The sequence below is a fragment of the Lissotriton helveticus genome, chromosome 7, assembly GCF_964261635.1.
Source record: "Lissotriton helveticus chromosome 7, aLisHel1.1, whole genome shotgun sequence".
Taxonomy (NCBI): Eukaryota; Metazoa; Chordata; class Amphibia; order Caudata; family Salamandridae; genus Lissotriton; species Lissotriton helveticus.
In genome coordinates this window covers 333,663,945-333,684,655 of record NC_136068.1, presented here as the reverse complement: position 1 = coordinate 333,684,655, position 20,711 = coordinate 333,663,945, and the positions used below count along the sequence as shown (strand labels likewise).

At 45.0% G+C, this 20,711-nt stretch overlaps 1 protein-coding gene across 2 annotated transcripts in view; it reads right to left on the bottom strand.

Moving 5' to 3' along the window:
* The window catches only part of PPP1R16B (protein phosphatase 1 regulatory subunit 16B), a 456,537-nt gene that overhangs the window by 312,336 nt on the left and 123,490 nt on the right, over positions 1 to 20,711 (bottom strand). The gene's annotated exons all lie outside the window — the stretch shown is intronic.

Genomic DNA, 20,711 nt, shown 5'->3' with positions numbered 1-20,711 from the left:
TGGATTACTGCAAGGGTCTGTCTGACGCCATTCATTCTGTGTCTCTTCAGGTGCAGGCTGCTGAAGTTCCATCTTCAAGAGATCTGTGTCACGACTTGTGCCCAGGTGACTGGATCCTACTGAAGAAGCACGTCCGGAAGAACTGCCTAGACGTGCGTTGGAAGGGGCCCTACCAGGTCATATTGACAACGAATACCGCTGTGAAGTGTGGAGGGCTGCCAAACTGGATCCACGCTTCTCATACTCGAAGAGTTCCAGCACCCCTGGAAGAAACAGCTCCTCTCGCAGATGAAAATTCAGCTGTGGACGGTGAACCACTAGAGAGGATCAGTCAAGCTGTGGGGGTGTCTGAAGAAGCTGGGAGCGCTACAGATCCAGAAGAAGAAAGACAGGACGACAGTGAAACTGAAGTTGCTACAGAAGGAGAAAGTTGCTGTGAATACGGCTCAGATTCAGATCGAGTCCAGAGTGATCAAGAACTGAGTGAGAGAACAAGATACCGGAGAACAAGGCGTGGAGAAGCTAGTTGGCCTGAAGGAAGAAAGAGGCCGAGCTTGAAGTCAACTCCGGAGAGAACTCTTGCTCCTATATCTGAAGGCTCGGATCTGGACGAAAGTGCGCAAGGACAGGAACAGGAAGGTCCGAGAAGATCGAGGAGGGTGCGAGTGCCTTGTAGAAGATACGCTACTCCTGAGTGGACCTACCTCGCTGCAGATGTCCAGTGTACAGGGATCTGGGAGGGTGAGGGAAGTGACCCTGACCAGTACTGACCCCATCATAACAGTGGAAATTGTGTTGCTGATACCAGGAGTGGAGGTTGAAGGGTTGTTGACACTCAATATCGCCTATCCTCCTTACCTGAGCGGAATAAGAGACATGATTTTTAACAGAATAGATTTCCCGACTTGTTGTCCAAGAAGGTCAATACTTGGGGAGATCCTTCTTCGTTTGGAAATATTAGAATGCGTGATTAGAGTTGCCGGATCACGTATAATTCTGGATTGCTAAAAGACTTTATAAAGACTTTGTAAATAAGCAGATTGGAAGATAACCTAGCGCCAAGTGGAAGAAGAAATTTAGGGACTTCCCATTTAGTGGACGGGGAAGAGCTAGGGTTGTCTATTGCTATGGAATTCAAAGACTGATCTTGCAGAACGGATTATCAGCTTCCAGGTGTGGTTCGAAAGAGACATTGTGCTGTGAAAGAAAACCGGCACTACACTGTCTTGAGATCATGGAGGCCGGCAACCCGAACCGCAGGACAAAATGTATAGTAGGCACCCTTTTAGTGGGAGTGATTTTTCTTATAGTTTTAGTAGTCACTATATCTTATGTAGTGGGACATGAAAATGAAGGGAAAACAACAAAAGAAGTGGAGATTGCATCGATACAGAAACCTACTACCGCTGGTCAAAGGGGGGACAATACAGAGAAAGACAAACCTTTACTAGCAGTTGAGACTCGTAGGTTGCATGTAGATGAATCGAAAGGAAACTTTCAATCAAATGCATATGCTAAATTGCTTTATGAATACATCGATGCCATGGAGGCTAAAGATTGTTATGTGTGCATGAAATTGCCAGCCTCTGTAGACAAAGGTATTAGATATCATCATCTTCCATTGACTTAAGGAATCACATGTAGTTTGTTGCTTAGTATATTTTATGGACGTGATGGGTTTGAGTACTATTTTTCAAACTTTGATGCAGTGTTACCAGAAGTGCCAAACTACAAGCATTTAAATAAGTGGGATTATTATAAGAGTGAAGACAGATTACAGAAATTTTTCCTTCCCTGGAAAACACTAGATACTTCACATGCCCGAAGAAATAATTTGACTTGTAAAGTGTCAGAAATTGAGAAGAAGTTTATAGGGCAGGTGGATGATCGATACAGGAGACAGAAGATCTTAAAGGCTTCAGGCCAATGGAAAACTGATTGGACCGAGGAAGAAAGGTCACACCAAAGAAAGGGTAGCAATGGTCCAATAGCTTTGGATCGAGAGAAAAAGGGGAAGCTGTGTATATATAGGGGTAAAACTTATTATGAGAATGTGTTTGTGGGAGAAGTAAGTTGTGAACATGCTTTCCAATTAGAATATTACACTAAAGACTTCTTGAAGGAAATGCAGGTGATCCCAAATGTATATTTGGTTTGTGGAAGGAATGCATACGTGAAACTACCAGATAATTGGTATGGATCATGTTATTTGGCAATTGTCTTCCCCAAAATATACCATGCTAAAGATTTAGAAATCATAGAGGGAGGAAAACAAGCTAGAGGGAAAAGAGAAGTAAGCAATGAGGAGGTAGTTGGAGACATATTTGGCGCTGCATTTCCTCTTTTGGGGGTAATACTGAATGACATCAAGATCAGAAGATTGGCAACAGTTGTAGATAGGTTGTCCGCCAGTACTGCTAGATCATTAATGCTGGTGGAAGGAGAAATGCAATCGATAAGGGCGATGGTTCTTCAGAATCGACTTGCTCTAGATGTTCTGTTAGCCAAAGAGGGAGGAGTCTGTAAGGCTTTGAAGGTCCAGGAATGTTGCACTTACATTCCAGACAATTCAAAACCTTTAAAGAAGTACATACAGAACATTACTGAAATACATCATGAGATTGAGGATTTGACAAAGATAAACGTTTGGGAGAAAGTAGGTCAAGGAATGGGTAAAGTAGGAGGTTGGTTTGCCAACCTAGGAAAAAGTTTCATTTGGTACATATTGAAACCTATTATCATAATAGTGGTTTGTATAATCACCTTGTGGGGATTGGTGCGGCTGTACCAATGGTATAGATCAAACAGGTTGCAGAGATCCCTGAGAAAGCAGGAGAGGAGATTAACTGCGATACAGGATAATCAGTACAGGAGTCTGAAGGCTCTAAAGGGGATGAAACGAGGGGGTACTGCAACGACTTCAGTTTGACTCAATTCATACCTCGTGGAGGGTGTTGTGATGATGATGACTACTAAAAGTCATCAAAGGGGGGATTGAGAGAGCGCAAATTAAGAAAAATATAGAAGTGCACCATATTTACAAGCACGTTGTGTTAGTTTAGTAAACATTATATAAGAGTGTCGAATTATAGAGAGAAAATATATAAGAGTGTTTAATTAAAATAGACTACTTATATCAAGTGTGAAGAACTAATGTAGACGTTTGTAGAAATGTTAAAATAACGTTGAAATCCCATGTTATGTGGCTGTTGTAGGGGAAAAAGTAAGTCTGCTAAATGTAGAAATGTGTAGGCCACATGGCAGTTCACATAGAGTACAAGATGCTGTTACACTCTCATGCGATGGTGGATTTTAATGTTGTTATAATTCAAAGTATTATTGATCATAGATGTTTTATAGACGTTTATATAATCATTGTGTGAAATAAGTTAGAATACTGTTTAAACTAAGAATCTAAAAGTCTGTAGAATGCATAGATCCATTTCATGTAACTCTAATAAGCCTGAATAGACAAAAGTCGTTTCTTTGATCTACATGTGCTCGTTAGAGAAAGGTCGTGTTAGACACAAACTGTGGAGCCTGCTCGATAGTTTACGACTTAGAAGATATGGTGGAGGTCGGAATTTGGGGCCCACAGCACAAGCGTCTGTTTGCAGGTGCGAGGAGGTTCTAATCAAGAGAGTGATGAATGGACTTTTGTTCAAGAGAGCCAGGCACAGGTCTGGAGGAGTCTTCAGGAATTTCCTGGAGGGTACCGTCCTGCCGGAGAGGAGCCTGGGAAGCAAGGTCAACTTTAACGATAGGCCCAGAGGAGTATAGGCATGGAAAATACCAGAACCAACACCACGCGAGGGGCGTCTCTAAAAGGGCGTTTCTATTGTAAATGTGATTTTTGTATTAGGGACAGCACCCCGGGGTGGAGTTAAGGCAGATGGTCTGAGGAACCTAGGAGAGCGGATGGGTAGGCAGATAGGGAATTGCGAGACATCGCTTTTGCAACAAAGACTAAGGGAAGTGTGTGATCTTCTTTGGAAGTCACCACTGCTGACACCTTTTTAGGTTAAGATCTTGTTAAAGTAGGGATGTCACTTAGTCCAGTGTAGGGATAGTCTAATCTGAATTTTTCCTTTCTGTAAATGACTCACAAGCTACAGCTTGTGTCCATTCTTGCAACTTTGATGATTCTTGAATTGGTTTTGGTAATATTCTTCTGCCGACTAAGAGCATTTAGAAAATTCATGTTTGTATTGATACCCGTATATCTTTTGAACCTTATTTTGAGATGTTTGTATCTCCAGTTAACTTTGGCTTTGTAATAAACTTTTAAACTTATTAAGAGTAAGTGGTTCTTTAGAGTGGTGTAAGTCTTTAACTGATTGACCTAGTAGTGGATTGCCTTTTACTCTATGACAGGTACCAACGGTTCAGTCGACCTGAGTTGGGATCCAGATCTATAACAATAGACCAGAAATCCCGCGTTAACAGTTATTAGGCGCACTGTGTATGCTTCTCCCTGGGTTTCCCAAGTTTGTTCCCGCAGCGTTGCTTCCTGCAACTAGGGAGCCAAGTTGTGAGATGGATGGTATACTATTCATTTGCCCTGCACCATATACTAAACCATTGCTAGCGCTAGCTTTGGATAAGAAACATTCCTTAACCTTATAACAGGTCTCACAGTTTTCCAGTTGTGCATTGTGATTTGTTGCTGTCAGCTCTGGACCCTGACTAGCAATACTTGTCCCAGGAGGATTAAGGTCTTCCCTGTTCTGCAAACTAGATTCAAAGGCATTTACCGGGTGGTACAACTTATTTACAAGCTTTTCCATATTGTCCAACCGTAGCCATAAAGCAGAAAATATATCGTCCAAAATAACTTTAAGGGGATCACAAACAGTATTCATGACAGAGTTAAATGTAGCACTTCCCAGTCCATTAACATCCAAACCGACCGAGGCACTATCAGTTTGGGTGCTGATAGAAAGACTTATGACCTGGTTTGTAGATCTTCTTGCAGGTGGCATAGCTGGTAGTGTCACTGGTGGGTCCTGTAGAATTCCCGCAGTCTTTGATCCATGTGCTAATAGCATTACTAGATGTATTTGCGCGGGGTGGTTGTTTCCTTTTGGAGGCAGTCAGATTATTTACTTTCCTTTTCCTTTTAGCCCCGCTCGCGGGTTCAGTTGTTAAGTCACCCCCCTTCACAGTGCCATTGCCAGATCCCTCTTTATGATGCTCACTAAGATTAATGAGGCTGTTTGAAGGTTGGGTACAAAAAGATGCAATCAGTGCGTTGGATTCTATGTCATAACCAGTGGGCTCTTCTGCAATTTCCCCGATGGATAAACAACATTGTGGGGGCACCAGACCTAATGACAGTCTCCTTTCCGTTAGTTCGATTTCATTGGCGACTATACTGACGGCCCTCTCCAGCATGCTGTCTATGCTTGTCGTGGACCGTGTGGTGGAGCATGCGCTCCCAGAACGTTTGCTCATGACTGTTGATTCAGAAATGCCTTGGGTCTTAAACAATGATAACCTGGAGTAGCGGGTTTTGGCTCACCTTATTCACTTCTTGGACCACAGATCAACAAGGGGTGGCCCAGCCCAGCCTCCACCTGGCTCCAACGGGCACAGTTGGGCCCATCCTTGGCCCGGGCTTCGCCTGGCACGCGCCCGCACGCGTCCCATGAAGTGGGAGCGGCGAGGGGCTAAGTAGACCCCTCAAGCAGGGTCAGGTGTGCAGAGTCCTCTGGCCCCCTGGGACTCGCAGTCCCACACGATGATGCGTCCTCCTCCAAGCAGAAACGAAGCGGCTCCCGCGAAGCGGGAGCGACGAGGGGCTAAGTAGACCCCACAAGCAGGCTCAGGTGTGCAGAGTCTTCTGGCCTCCTGGGACTCGCAGTCCCACACGATGATGCGTCCTCCTCCAAGCAGAAACTAAGCGGCTCCCCTTTCAGACTATTACAGGCCCCCACACTATAAGAATGGCTTGGGCAGAAGTTACTGGTAATTTTTAATGTGTTTTGAATCAATAAACAACTGTTGTTGTGCTCCTCTCTAAATCAGGCAAATAGTGCCATAATGTGGCAGACTGCCGTAAGTCTTGGTGTCGAGCACCGGAAACCCCCAGCACAAATTAAGCACTGTCAGTATGTGCAACTAGCTGCAATAACAGAAAGAGGCAGCAAAATAACAGTCGGGCGGCACATTATCTTACACACATATTTTTAGCTTACACGTTTAAGCCACACCCTTAATTATATAGGTCACAACCCTTTGAGAGACCCATCCAGATTTTCATCCCACTGAAAACCCTGCTTTTGCAGCTTTCCTGACTAAACAGTCACACCCAAGGTACAATAAAAATATACACCAAAAGCCTAGGAAAATTCACTGTAAAGAATTTTGAACCATTTCACAGGTGTGGTTTATCCAACAAACGTTAGATGCATCCTATGACACAAAGAAGCACTTGACTTTGTCCTGCCGAAAAGGACCCAATTAAACATTTCATAGGTGTGGTGTGGTACACCTATGCCTGTTCCACTAGTCCTACCAAAGTATTCTGTTGCACATACAGTTCAACCTGTTAATTATACTCATAACGGTATTAGCCACTTGCACAGGCAGTGGCACAAATCTCCCGGCACGTGTTTCTTGGTAGTGGCCCCTCATCAGGGAGAAGCATTCCTCATTCAGAGGTGGTTACATGATGTCTTTAGTGGGTGTGTCATTTTGACTCAGAGAGCCATGTGACCACTTGCCTCCTCAGAAGGAGCCCTCTGAATATTTCACAATTTGTTTGCTTTGTGGCACCTGAAAGTAAAAGACAGAAACGAAGAGTGGTTGTCTATCCAACCAATTACCACTATTGAACCAATGACCAGCCCCCCTACCCTGAAAAATGGCCAAAACACACTCAGTTAACCAACCACACTATTCACTTAAATGTCCTTGCCATGGGGAAATACATGTGGTACTCCTTGAGGAAAGGCACAAAGGGATTTGTAATCTTGGTTGCTTTCAACTAAACCTAATATAGCTGAAAATGATGATTTGTGCAAAGAAAGGCTAGAATAAGCACCTGGTTTCCATGATGAGTTGAGTTATCTGGTTACTTTCAAAAGGCTCTTCAGTTGGACAGTTCTCTCTTCTTAGGCTAGACACAGTGAAAAGACTATGGGCCAGATGTACAACAATTCAGTTTTGTGGGTCACAAAATGCGATTTTGTGCGACTCGCGAATTGGAATGTACTAATGTGTCTCAGACACATTTAGTGATTTTCAATGTGGTCACAAATGACCTGCCTCATCAATATTCATGAGGTAGGTCTCAATTTGCGACCCTTTGAGAAAGGGCTACAATCACAGGGATGGTGGCCTGTTGGGGACAGCAGACCACCATGTCTGTGTTTGCTTTAAAAAAAAAAGCAACTTTATTTTTCTAAATGCAGGCCGTTTTCCTTAACCCCTTCGATGCTGATGACGGAGCGGTTCCGTCATCAGCATCGGTTGGGCTGTGCTGATGACGGAACCGCTCTGTCATCAGTACAGCCCTGGGGGGGAGCGCTGGCGCTCCCCCCCTGGGGCATCGATCGTGGTCTTTTTTGCAGGGGTGGCAGCGGAAGACTTTCCGCTGCCACCCCCTGGCCCCCCCACGCTTCCTGGTGACGTCAGCGCGCACAGCGCGCGCCAGCGTCATCAGGAAGCGCTGGACGCGCTGGAATCCATTTCATTCCAGCGCGTCCAGGAGACAGGTTTGTGTTTGCTGCTCAGGTGGGGCGGGGGAGCCGTTTTTCGGTGCCTTGAGGCATCGGGGGGGGGAGGAAACTGGGTTTCCTCTCCCCTGATGTCCCAATGCATGGCATTCCTGGTGCACGATCGCGCACAGCGTCGCGATCGTGCGCCAGGAATGCCCCACTAGACACCAGGGATTGTGTTTTGGTGATTTGTTACTGTGCAGGAAGCGACCCCTTGGGCAAGGGTCGCTTCCTTTTGCGGCCAAAATATTTTTAAGACTTTTCTGCCCCCCCTGGGGCAGATCGGCTGTTTTTTTGGCCGATCTGCACCCAGGGGGGCAGAAAAGCCCACTAGACACCAGGGATTTTATTGTAATTGTAAAGAAAGCGACCCCTTGGGAAAGGGCCGCTTCCTCGTGGCCCCTATTTTTTTTTTAGACTTTTCTGCCCCCCCTGGGGGCAGATCGGCCGTTTTTTGGGCCGCATCTGGACCCAGGGGGGGCAGAAAAGCCCACTAGACACCAGGGATTGAATTATATTTATAAAGGAAGCGACCCCTTGGGCAAGGGTCGCTTCCTTAGGGGGACAAATTATTTTTCAGACTTTTCTGCCCCCCCTGGGGCAGATCAGCCGTTTTCTTGGCCGATCTGCACCCAGGGGGGGCAGAAAAGCCCACTAGACACCAGGGATTTGATTATAATTATAAAGGAAGCGACCCCTTGGGGAAGGGTCGCTTCCTAGTGGCCCCTAATTTTTTTTAGACTTGTCTGCCCCCCCTGGGGGCAGATCAGCCATTTTTTGGGCTGCATCTGGACCCAGGGGGGGCAGAAAAGCCCACTAGACACCAGGGATTTTATTATATTTATAAAGGAAGCGACCCCTTGGGTAAGGGTCGCTTCCAGGGGGCATTATAAATATTGTAGACTGTTTTCCCCCCCCCTGGGGGCTGATCAGCTATTTTCTTTTACCGTTTCTGGATCCTGGGGTGGGGTAGAAAAGCCCACTAGACTCCAGGTTTTTTTTTTTTATAGGGAGCGACCCCTTGGCCAAGGGTTGCTTCCTTGGGCCCATTTGTTTTCAAAAGTATGTTCTGCCGTGTCTTTATTTTGCCTCTCTGCCCTCCGTTGGGTTGCTTCCAGGGGGCCCACGTTTATAATGATTTATATTCTGCCCCCCTTGGGGACAGACACCCCATTTGTGACATACCCTGTGACATAGCCTGTTGTAATGCGTGTTGTTTTTGTTTCTTCTAATGTGTATTGTTTTTTTTATCTTTAGATTGTTGCAGTGTGCGGTTCCGTTACTGGTGGTTCTGTTGTTCTGCTGTTTCTGTAGTTGCATGTGTTTGGTAAGAGACCTTTTTTTGTTCAATTGTAATGTAATTGTTTATTTTGCAAAGTGTGTAGTAATACGAGTATGTTTGGTTTCTGTTTTTTGTGATTGTAAAACATGTTTTGCATTTGTTTTTGATGTGTACTTCTATAGATGTAAGTTTTTTTTCTTTTTTCTAGTGGGATATCGTTGCCTATTTGCTGTGTCTTTACAGAGTAGGTGCTGGTGAGTGTAGTTGTCTCTTGTAAGTGAATTGTATATTTTTTCTAAATATATATATTTGTGATAAAGGCTTACATTTTTTGTCTTACTTTGCACAGTGTTGGGGTTGTTGAGTTGTTTGTGCAGATTCCTTTATTGGTAAGGATAATGGCTAGCCACCGGATTACTGCTCAGCAAGTTGTTGGAATGCTTTTCGATTCTTCCTCTGACCATGGTCCAGAGACTGACTCTGATTCTGAGCCAGAGATGGGAGGTGAAGATTCAGGTAGTGAGTTTTCTCTACAGATGGCTTCATCTGATGATGAAGACACTCTGAGTGCTGATGAAGCTACTTTTGGTGTGGATGAAGTGCCTGTGGTTGCGGAGGACATTGCTGTGCCAATAGTGCGGCAAGAGACATCTGGGCTGCAGCCTGGGGCTGCTAGACTTCCAGTTGGTGTAGTGAGACAAGAGGCAGCTGGGCGGCAGCCTGCGGCTGCAAGATTTGACGTTGAAAGTTCTGACCTCTGGGTTGCACCAGGCATGGTGCAGCCGGCATTGCCTGAATTTACTGGTGTTCCAGGGTGTAGGGTGAACACTGAAAACTTTTTGCCTATTGATTTTTTCAAGTTGTTTATGGATGATGTGTTTTTGGCAGAGATTGTAGAGCAGACTAATTTGTATGCTGAACATTTTTTGAGGGTGAACAGTGCGAGCCTTAAGCCCCACGCTAGAGCTACCTGGTGGACTCCCACAAATTTGGAGGAGATGAAAAAGTTTTTGGGTTTAACTTTTTTGATGGGCTTGCTTAGGAAACCATCATTGGCTTCATATTGGTCTACTAGTCCCTTGATGGCAACAGCTATATTTCCGGCAGTCATGAGTCATGATAGGTAATTGCTTCTGCTTCGGATGATGCATTTTGTTGACAATAGTCTTGCTTTGCCACGAGATCACCCTGATTGTGACCGTCTTTTCAAGCTTCGGCCTGTCATTGATCATTTTGTTGATCGATTTCCGGAGATATTTTATCCTGGAAAAGAAATTGCAGTGGATGAGTCTTTGCTGTTGTTCAAGAGCCGCTTGGTATTTCGGCAATACATTCCTAGTAAGAGGGCACGCTATGGAATTAGGTTTTATATGCTGTGTGACAGTGAGACTGGATATGTCTCTAATTTCAGGGTGTACACTGGTAAGGAATCCAGGATTAACCCCCCTGGTTGTCCGTCGACTTTTGGAGTGACTGAGAAAATTGTGTGGGAACTTGGTCGTGGATTTTTTAACAAAGGCCATCATTTGTATGTCGATAACTTCTACACTGGTGTGCGGTTGTTCAGGGAATTGGCCAAAGTGGACACTGTTGCTTGTGGCACAATCCGCTCAAACCGTAAAGGTTTCCCAAAAGAACTTGTTTGTCGAAAGCTTGCTCGGGGACAGTGCAGTGCATTGCATTGTGAGGAGCTTCTAGCTGTGAAGTTTTCAGACAGGAGAGATGTCTACATGTTGACTACAATACATGATGAAAGCACTGAACCAGTGACTGTTTGGGGTCAGGTTGCAGAAGCGCGCAAACCTGTGTGCATAATGCACTACAATAAGTACATGGGTGGTGTTGACAGAGTAGATCAGAGGTTGGAACCGCATGCTGCTCTTCGTAAGGCTTACATTTGGTACAAGAAGTTGGCTATCCATCTTTTCCACTTGGCAACCTTTAATGCTTTTATTGTGTTCCAGAAATCTTGTCCCCAGTCAAAGATGACTTTTGTAAAGTTTCAGGAGTCTGTAATAGGCAGCCTTGTTTTAGTGGAACAGGCAAGTGTTCCTAGAGTTGGAGTGGTGGAGGATTTTGCCAGATTGAAAGATCGCCACTTTCCTGATCAAATTCCTCCTACAACCTCAAAAGACTTTCCCAGTTGGAGATGTAGAGTCTGTTGGCGAAGAGGTTTGCGGAAGGAGGTTCGTATGTACTGCCCCGACTGCCCTTCAAACCCCGGGCTGTGTGTACCTGCTTGTTTTAGATTGTACCACACGCAAAATAATTTTTGGGAGCATCCATGAGTGGTAAAGTGAACTGGTTGGTCTTTATTCTTTAAAACTTATTGTTCAGTTTCAAAGTTGGCATTTGTGTAGTCTTTTTAGATTTAGTTGTTGAGTTAGTAGATTTGTATCAATTTGCAATTTGTTTTTGTTTCTCTTTTATTAAAAAAAAAAAAACTAAAGTATGATGTTGGTTTGCTTGTAGTGTCCATTGTCTGACGGTGTGCATGGTGTGGCGCTTGGCTGCCGGTGTCTGTGGACTGGTGCTTGTCTGGTGGTGTCTGTGGACTGGTGCTTGGCTGGCAGTGTGCGTGGTCTGGTCTTTTGTTGGCGGTGTGCGTGCTCTTGCGCTTGCCTGGTGTTGTGCTTGGATTTGTCCTTGACTGGTGGTGTGCATGGAGTGGCGCTTGGCTGGTGGTGTGTGTGGAGTGGCGCTTGGCTGGTGGTGTGCGTGGAGTGATACTTGGCTGTCTGTGCACGGAGTGGTGCTTGGCTGGCGGTGTGTGTGGAGTGGTGCTTGGCTGGATGGTGTGCGTGGAGTGGTACTTGGCTGTCTGTGCATGGAGTGGTGCTTGGCTGGTGTTGTGTTTGTGGAGTGGCGCTTGGCTGGTGGTGTGTGTGGAGTGGCACTTGGCTGGTGGTGTGCATGGAGTGGTACTTGGCTGTCTGTGCACGGAGTGGTGCTTGGCTGGTGTTGTGTTTGTGGAGTGGCGCTTGGCTGGTGGTGTGTGTGGAGTGGCGCTTGGCTGGTGGTGTGCGTGGAGTGGTACTTGGCTGTCTGTGCACGGAGTGGTGTTTGGCTGGCAGTGTGTGTGGAGTGGCGCTTGGCTTGCGGTGTGCGTGGAGTGATGCTTGGCTGGTGGTGTGTGTGGAGTGGTACTTGGCTGTCGGTGTGCGCTGAGTGGTGTTTGGCTGGCGGTTTGCATGGTCTGGTGCTTGGATGGTGTTGTGCGTGGAGTGGCGCTTGGCTGGCGGTGTGTGTGGAGTGGCGCTTAGCTGGATGGTGTGCGTGGAATGGTACTTGGCTGTCTGTGCACGGAGTGGTGCTTGGCTGGTGGTGTGTGTGGAGTGGCGCGTGGCTTGCGGTGTGCGTGGAGTGGTGCTTGGCTGGTGGTGTGTGTGGAGTGGTACTTGGCTGTCGGTGCGCGCTGAGTGGTGTTTGGCTGGCGGTGTGCATGGTCTGGTGCTTGGATGGTGGTGTGGGTGGACTGGCGCTCGGCTGGCGGTGTGTGAGTAGTTACTTTCTGTTGGTCACTACACACACTGCTAGTTGAGTGACACTCCACGCAGTCCATCATTTTGTGTAGTTGCAGTGTCAGAAATTTGGGCGTGTGAAAGTGATGAGCCCTTGAATGGCGCTGTCTGCTGGTGTGAGTGTTGAAATGTGATGGGTCCGCCGCTGGCGGTGTGAATGTTTTGTATGTGTCACACGTACGAAAGGTGTATGAATGGCCTGTAAAGAGGTTGGTGCCTTGACGTGGCTTTACAGCTCACGAGCTGTGAGTCAGTGGTTCAGTTTATCATACTTTCAATTATACGCAGTGTATTTCATTTATGTGAAATTACTTGCGAATACAATTGTATGTACTGAATCATCACTCACCCTCGTGCCAAATCCAACCAGTATGTGTGTGTGCTTGATGGCACATACACATACTGATGCAGCACGGGGCCAAAAACCCAGGCAACCCCTCTTGCAAAAGCTGGTGGTTTTGACATTGTCACCATTGTCAAAACCTCCAGCTTTTGCAAGAGGGGTTACCTGGGTTTATGGCCCCGTGCTAGACGGCCGTCTAGGGAAACCTACCAAACCCACACATTTCTGAAAAGTAGACATCCGGGGGCTTCCAAGGAGGTATGGCTTGCGTGGATCCTCCAACGTTCCTTTACCCAGAATCCCTTGCAAACCTCAATTTTAGCTGAAAAAAATCAGTTTTTCACACTTTTTTGTGTGGGAAAGCGTGGCATCACTGGCTCACACAAATTACCTCCCACCCAGCGTTCCCCCAGGTCTCCCGATAAAAATGGTACCTCACTTGCATGGGTAGGCATAGTGGCTGCAACAGGAAAAGGCCCAATTCTTACGGTGGAGACTTAAAAATTACCTTTAGCAAACCTATCTTATTTTTTGAGGGGGTCACCTGAGCTTTTGGCCCGGGGCTTGGCGGGCCTCTTTGGAAACTACCAAACCCAAACAGTTCTGAAAACTAGACACCCGGGGCAGTCCAGGGAGGTATGGCATGCGTGGGTCCCCCAATGTTTTCCTACCCAGAAATCCCTGCAAACCTTAAATTTAGGTTAAAAAAACCACTTTTCCATACATTTTTGCGTGGGATCTCCCTGCCGGCACAAATGTACTACCACCCAGCGTTCCCCTTGATCTCCCGAGTAAAATGATACCTCACTTGTGTGGGTGGGCCAAAGGCCTGTGACTAAGGTGGGGTGCTTAATTTGTCAAACCTAAATACTATATTTTTAAAAAATTCATTTTTAGCCTGTTCTGCTTTGGGGTACCCACACAAGTGAGGTATCATTTTACTCGGGAGAACAAGGGGAACGTTGGGGGGTAGGACATTTTAGCAGACACAGAGATCCCATGCCCAAAAGTTTGGAAAAGTGATTTATTTACCTAATTTTAAGGTTTGCAAGGAATTCTGGGTAGGAAAACATTGGGGGACCCACGCATGCCATACCTCCCTGGACTCCCCAGGGAGTCTAGTTTTCAGAACTGTTTGGGTTTGGTAGTTTCCAAAGATGGCCGCCGAGCCCCGGGCCAAAAACTCAGGTGCCCCCCCCAAAAATCAAGGTAGTTTTGCCATAGGTTATTTTAAATTCTCCACCGTACGATTTGGACCTTTTCCTGTTGCAGCCACTATGCCTACCCACGCAAGTCAGGTACCATTTTTTTCGGGAGACCGGGGGGAACGCTGGGTGGGTGGAAATTTGTTGATCCACGCAGATTCCGGAACTTTCCACCCCAGAAACATGAGGAAAATGCTTTTTTTCACAATTGTTTAGCTTTGCAAGGGATTCTGGGTAACAGAACCTGGTGGTAGGCAATCGAGTCACCCCATCCTGAATTCCCCTGGGTGTCTAGTTTTCAGAAATGTATAGGTTTGCTAGGTTTCCTTAGGTGCCGGCAGAGCTAGGGTTCAAAAACAAAAGGTAGGCTCTTTGCCAAAAAAGGGCACGATTTCACTGCGAAATTGAGGTGCGACCACGTTGCATTTTGCGCTGTTTCCTGTCGCAGCCACTAGGCAGACCCAGGCAAGTGAGGTACCATTTTTTTCGGGAGACCCGGGGGAACGCTGGGTGGGTGGAAATTTGATGATCCACGCAGATTCCAGAACTTTCCACCACAGAAATGTGAGGGAAATGCGTTCTTTTTTGACAATTTCTAAGCTTTGCAAGGGATTCTGGGTAACAGAACCTGGTGGTAGGCAGTCGAGTCACCCCATCCTGAATTTCCCTGGGTGTCTAGTTTTCAAAAATGTATAGGTTTGCTAGGTTTCACTAGGTGCCGGCAGAGCTAGGGTTCAATAACAAAAGGTAGGCTCTTTGCCAAAAAAGGGCACAATTTCACTGCGAAATTGAGATGCAACCACGTTGCGTTTTGCGCTGTTTCCTGTTGCAGCCAGTAGGCAGACCCAGGCAAGTGAGGTACCATTTTTTTCGGGAGACCCAGGGGAACGCTGGGTGGGTGGAAATTTGTTGATCCACGCAGATTACAGAACTTTCCACCACAGAAATGTGAGGGAAATGCATTTTTTTTTTTAACAAATTCTAAGCTTTGCAAGGGATTCTGGGTAACAGAACCTGGTGGTAGGCAGTCGAGTCACCCCATCCTGAATTCCCCTGGGTGTCTAGTTTTTAAAAATGTATAGGTTTTCTAGGTTTCCCTAGGTGCCGGCAGAGCTAGGGGTCAAAAACTAAAGGTAGGCTCTTTGCCAAAAAAGTGCACGATTTCACTGCAAAATTGAGGTGCGACCACGTTGCGTTTTGCGCTGTTTCCTGTCGCGGCCACTAGGCAGACCCAGGCAAGTGAGGTACCATTTTTTTCGGGAGACCTGGGGGAACGCTGGGTGGGTGGAAATTTGTTGATCCACGCAGATTCCAGAACTTTCCACCACAGAAATGTCAGGAAAATGCGTTTTCTTTTACAATTTCTTACCTTTGCAAGGGATTCTGGGTAACAGAACCTGGTGGTAGGCAGTCGAGTCCCCCCATCCTGAATTTCTCTGGATGTCTAGTTTTCAAAAATGTATAGGTTTGCTAGGTTTCCCTAGGTGCCGGCAGAGCTAGGGGTCAAAAACAAAAGGTAAGCTCTTTGCCAAAAAAGTGCACAATTTCACTGCAAAATTGAGGTGCAACCACGTTGCGTTTTGCGCTGTTTCCTGTCGCGGCCACGAGGCAGACCCAGGCAAGTGAGGTACCATTTTTTCGGGAGACCCGGGTGAACGCTGGGTGGGTGGATATTCGTTGATCCACGCAGATTCCAGAACTTTCCACCACAGAAATGTCAGGAAAATGCTTTTTTTTGGTCAATTTATTAGCTTTGCAAGGGATTCTGGGTAACAGAACCTGGTGGTAGGCAGTCGAGTCACCCCATCCTGAATTTTCCTGGGTGTCTAGTTTTCAAAAATGTATAGGTTTGCTAGGTTACTCTAGGTGCCGGCAGAGCTAGGGGTCAAAAACAAAAGGTAGGCTCTTTGCCAAAAAAGTGCACAATTTCACTGCAAAATTGAGGTGCGACCACGTTGCGTTTTACGCTGTTTCCTGTCGCGGCCACCAGGCAGACCCAGGCAAGTGAGGTACCATTTTTTTCGGGAGACCCGGAGGAACTCTGTGAGGGTGGAAATTTGTTGATCCACGCAGATTCCAGAACTTTCCACCGCAGAAATGTCAGGAAAATGCGTTTTGTTTGTCTATTGCTAAGCTTTGCAAGGGATTCTGGGTAACAGAATCCTGGTGGTAGGCAGTCGAGTCACACCATCCTGAATTCCCCTGGGTTTATAGTTTTCAGAAATTTATAGGTTTGCTAGGTTTACCTAGGTGCCGGCAGAGCTAGGGTTAAAAAACGGAAGGGAGGCTCTTTGCCAAAAAAGGGCCCGTTTTCACTGCGAAATTGCAGTGCGAACACGTTGCGTTTTGCGCTTTTTCCTGTCACAATAAACCAAAGAAGGGTTCGGGCTCTAAAGCAGTAAGGTCAAGCCTCACTAAAATTCTCAACAAAACAAAAATACCAGTACTGCAGTGTTAGTCCTTGAATGATCACACCAATATAGTGACTCAAAACACTATATAGACAAGACTGCTTTTTCTGTCTGAAATAAATCTTTTTATATCAACATTTTATAATACCAAAACACATTTTACATTTTTTAGGCACTTGAACACAAAAGACACAGATTACAATATTGATTCTGTACATTACAAATACAAATTAGCTCACTGTACAACTCTCACCTTTCCCACTCATACCATTCAAAAATCCCATTCACACTCCTATTTACACAATAAACATTATAGAACTGTCATTAAAGTGTCAATGAATCAAAGTTCGTAACAGAATTCAAAGGAAAGCGACCTTGGTGCGAGTTTCACTTGACTCTCTGTTTTTAATCACTTCAAAAAAACCTAAGGTCGCGTAGAAGGGTCTACGCGTTTCAAACACCCCTAGTGGAGGGTGTTCTCGTCAGGACCACATATCTTTGCCAATTAGTGGCGTAGGGTGAGAGAAAAGAGGTTGTGGAATATCCGCAACTTGTGTGTCTTGTCAAAAATTTTCTGTTTTTTGAATTTGCACGGCGGACTCTGTCTTAATGGCGTCCAGCCGTCTGTTTTCGTTTGTGCACTCGTAAATGATGCACTCTCTCTCAGTCGATTCAATCCGTGGTTCTCCTGTGTCAGTTCTATAATGTTTATTGTGTAAATAGGAGTGTGAATGGGATTTTTGAATGGTATGAGTGGGAAAGGTGAGAGTTGTACAGTGAGCTAATTTGTATTTGTAATGTACAGAATCAATATTGTAATCTGTGTCTTTTGTGTTCAAGTGTCTAAAAAAATGTAAAATGTGTTTTGGTATTATAAAATGTTGATATAAAAAGATTTATTTCAGACAGAAAAAGCAGTCTTGTCTATATAGTGTTTTGAGTCACTATATTGGTGTGATCATTCAAGGACTAACACTGCAGTACTGGTATTTTTGTTTCCTGTCACAGGCACTAGGCAGACCCAGGCAAGTGAGGTACCATTTTTTTCGGGAGACCTGGGGGAACGCTGGGTGGTTGGAAATTTATTGATCCACGCAGATTCCATAACTTTGCACCACAGAAATGTGAGGAAAATGCGTTTTTTTGTCAATTTTTTAGCTTTGCAAGGAATTCTGGGTAACAGAACCAGGTGGGAGACAGTCGAGTCACCCCATCCTGAATTCCCCTGGGTGTCTAGTTTGCAAAAATGTATAGGTTTCCCTAGGTGCCGGCAGAGCTAGGGGTCAAAAACAAAAGGTAGGCTCTTTGCCAAAAAAGAGCACGTTTTCACTGCAAAATTGCGGTGCCACCACATTGCGTTTTGCGCAGTTTCCTGTCGCAGGCACTAGTCAGAACCAGGCAAGTGAGGTACCATTTTTTTCGGGAAACCCGGGGGAACGCTGGGTGGGTGGAAATTTGTTGATCCACGCAGATTCCAGAACTTTCCACCACAGAAATGTGAGGAAAATGCGTTTTTGTTTGTCAATTTCTAAGCTCTGCAAGGGATTCTGGGTAACAGAACCTGGTGGTAGGCAGTCGAGTCACCCCATCCTGAATTCCCCAGGGTGTCTACTTTTAAAAAATGTATAGGTTTGCTAGGTTTCCCTAGGTGCCAGCAGAGCTAGGGTGCAAAAACTACAGCTAGGCACTTTGCCATAAAAGGGTCAATTTTTAACTGCAAAATTGAGGTGTGACCACGTTGCATTTTGCGCCGTTTCCTGTCGCAGACACAAGGCCGACCCACACAAGTGAGGTACCATTTTTATCGGGAGACTTAAGGTAATTCAGATTTGTAAATCAACTGTGATTACCAATTGAGTTTACATGCATTTCTCCCTTCCCAATGAAAGACATTGTGTAAAAAAAAAATGTTTTAAAAAAATTACCAATAATTCTCATGCTAGTAGGAGTATTCCCAATTTTGAAAATTTCCAAATATATACTGTTTCTAAACTCTATAATTTGTACCCAATTCAGAAATACATAGGTGTCTTTCATACAGATTTTTCCATGTATACATTTTCCAAGAATAAGTGCTCTATACCCAGTAAATAATAAAATACCATTGCAAGTTGCTGCTCAGTTTTTGGATCTGGGTTCGTCAGGTTCTTGGTGAAACTACACGTCCTATATATCCCCACAACCAGGAAGGTCTAACGGATGTAACGGTATATTGCTTTCCAAGAGCTGTCGAAATTACAAGAAGTTATAGGTGAAAACGTTGGGACAAAAGGCTGTTTTTTTCAACAAATTTTCAATTATTCCAATATTTAACTGTTAGTTTCTATAAAGAAACCTTCATGGATTTAGACAAATGACCCCTTTCTGAATTCAGAATTTTGTCTACTTTTCGAAAATGTATAGCGTTTGAGGATCCATTATTGCTTTCAAACTCATTTCTACCATTAACTGGAAGGAGGTGGAAAGCTCTAAAAATAGCAAAAATAGGCTATGTCCCAAAAAAAGGCCAAAACTGTGTGAAAAATGTTGGTTCTCTGACAAAAGACTGTCATTCCCTAAAAGCTGAGAAAATGGAGATTTCAGCCCCACAAACCCTTTTTTGATAACATTTGCAGGGAAAAACCCAGAGGATTTCATTTGCAGCCCGTTTTTCCCATTTTTATGAAAAAAACTAAAATTTCACTATACTTTGGTTAATTTCTGGGACCCCTCCAAGGGAATCCACAAACCCTGGGTACCTTTAGAATCCATATGATGTTGGAAGAAAAGGACGCAAATTTGGCGTGGATACCTTATGTGGTCAAAAGGTTACAGGGGCCTAAGCGCTCACTACCCTAAATCGCCAAAAAAAGGCTTAGCACAGGAGGGGAAAAGGCCTGGCAGCGAAGGGGTTAAAGAAAACGGGATGCATTTAAAAGAAAAAAAAGAAATGTTTTCTTTTCATTTTTTAAGGGCAGGCAATGGTCCGTGGGACCACTGTCTGCTCTTAAAAATTATTTTCACATACTTTCACAAAGGACAAGGGGTCCCCTGGGGATCCTTCCCGTTTACGACTGGCTTACCACCTTTTTGAAGTAGGTGGTAAAGTGCAATTTCTTTGCGATGCATTTGTGATCGCAAAACAATTGTACATCTCCCTGTGACTCTCTATTAGGGAGGGACGCCCTTGGCACCCCCCTCCCTAATAGGGACTCTCAAACCCTATTTTGCGAGTCGGTAATAAGTTACTGACTCGCAAAATATGGTTTGGACATGCTACAACCCTTAAACTGCCCGATTTTCTGTTTGCAACCGTTAAAAATGGACATACATCTGGCCTCAGGATTCCCATCTCCCCGACCCCTCCACAGATCATAGCTTTTATTTTTACTGCACGTTGTTCATTTTCATTTAAAGGCAATTGGATTATTTTTCAGTATTTCAATCTGTATGCAATGATAATTTAAAAAAAGTGAAGATTACTGCTGCCCGACATAGATAACCACCGAGCGACATAAACACGGCGCCCACACCAAAATACGATACATATTCTCCCACATACAATCTCACACATCTGTCCTCCAGAGTACACGAAGCTCAGATTTACACCTCTACAATGTGCTATCTCAGCTATGGAGAAAAATTATAATGAAAAGCATGCGCTGCCTCTGGCTAGAAAGACATCACAAGTTCACACCTTGCACAGCAGAAAAACCCCGTCGAAAATGCACATTTATAATGACTCGCCATATAAGAACAAGTTTGTGCCTCGATATGTACATATTTTCACGTAACACACTCTATAGACAGCTGGGCTGCCTCAAGGTTACACAGATTGTTATGTTCATGCTTTCAAAAGTATGACTCGTTCAGAATTCGTAGTCTCACATTTTGGAATGTGGGTATGATGTATTCCAGGGGTGACTCACGCAGTCCTAGGAGAGCCATATATAAGCTAGAATTTCAGGACAGCCTGAACATATAAAATATTAACAATAAACAACATAATATATCATTAAAGGACATGTTCATTCCTTTGGGCATCTTGGTGCTGAAAAATAAATGTTTATCACTAACCAACTTAATGGTATGTATTTTACAGACATTGGCGGGTGAAAGGCTGAGTAGACTTGCCCAGAATCTGCACGATGACCCCAGAGGTGTGGTTATAATGTTATAAGATGCAGCGCTTAGCAGTGTGGTGGATAAAGAAGTGTGAGAAAGACACGTAGTATATGGTTTTCAGTGA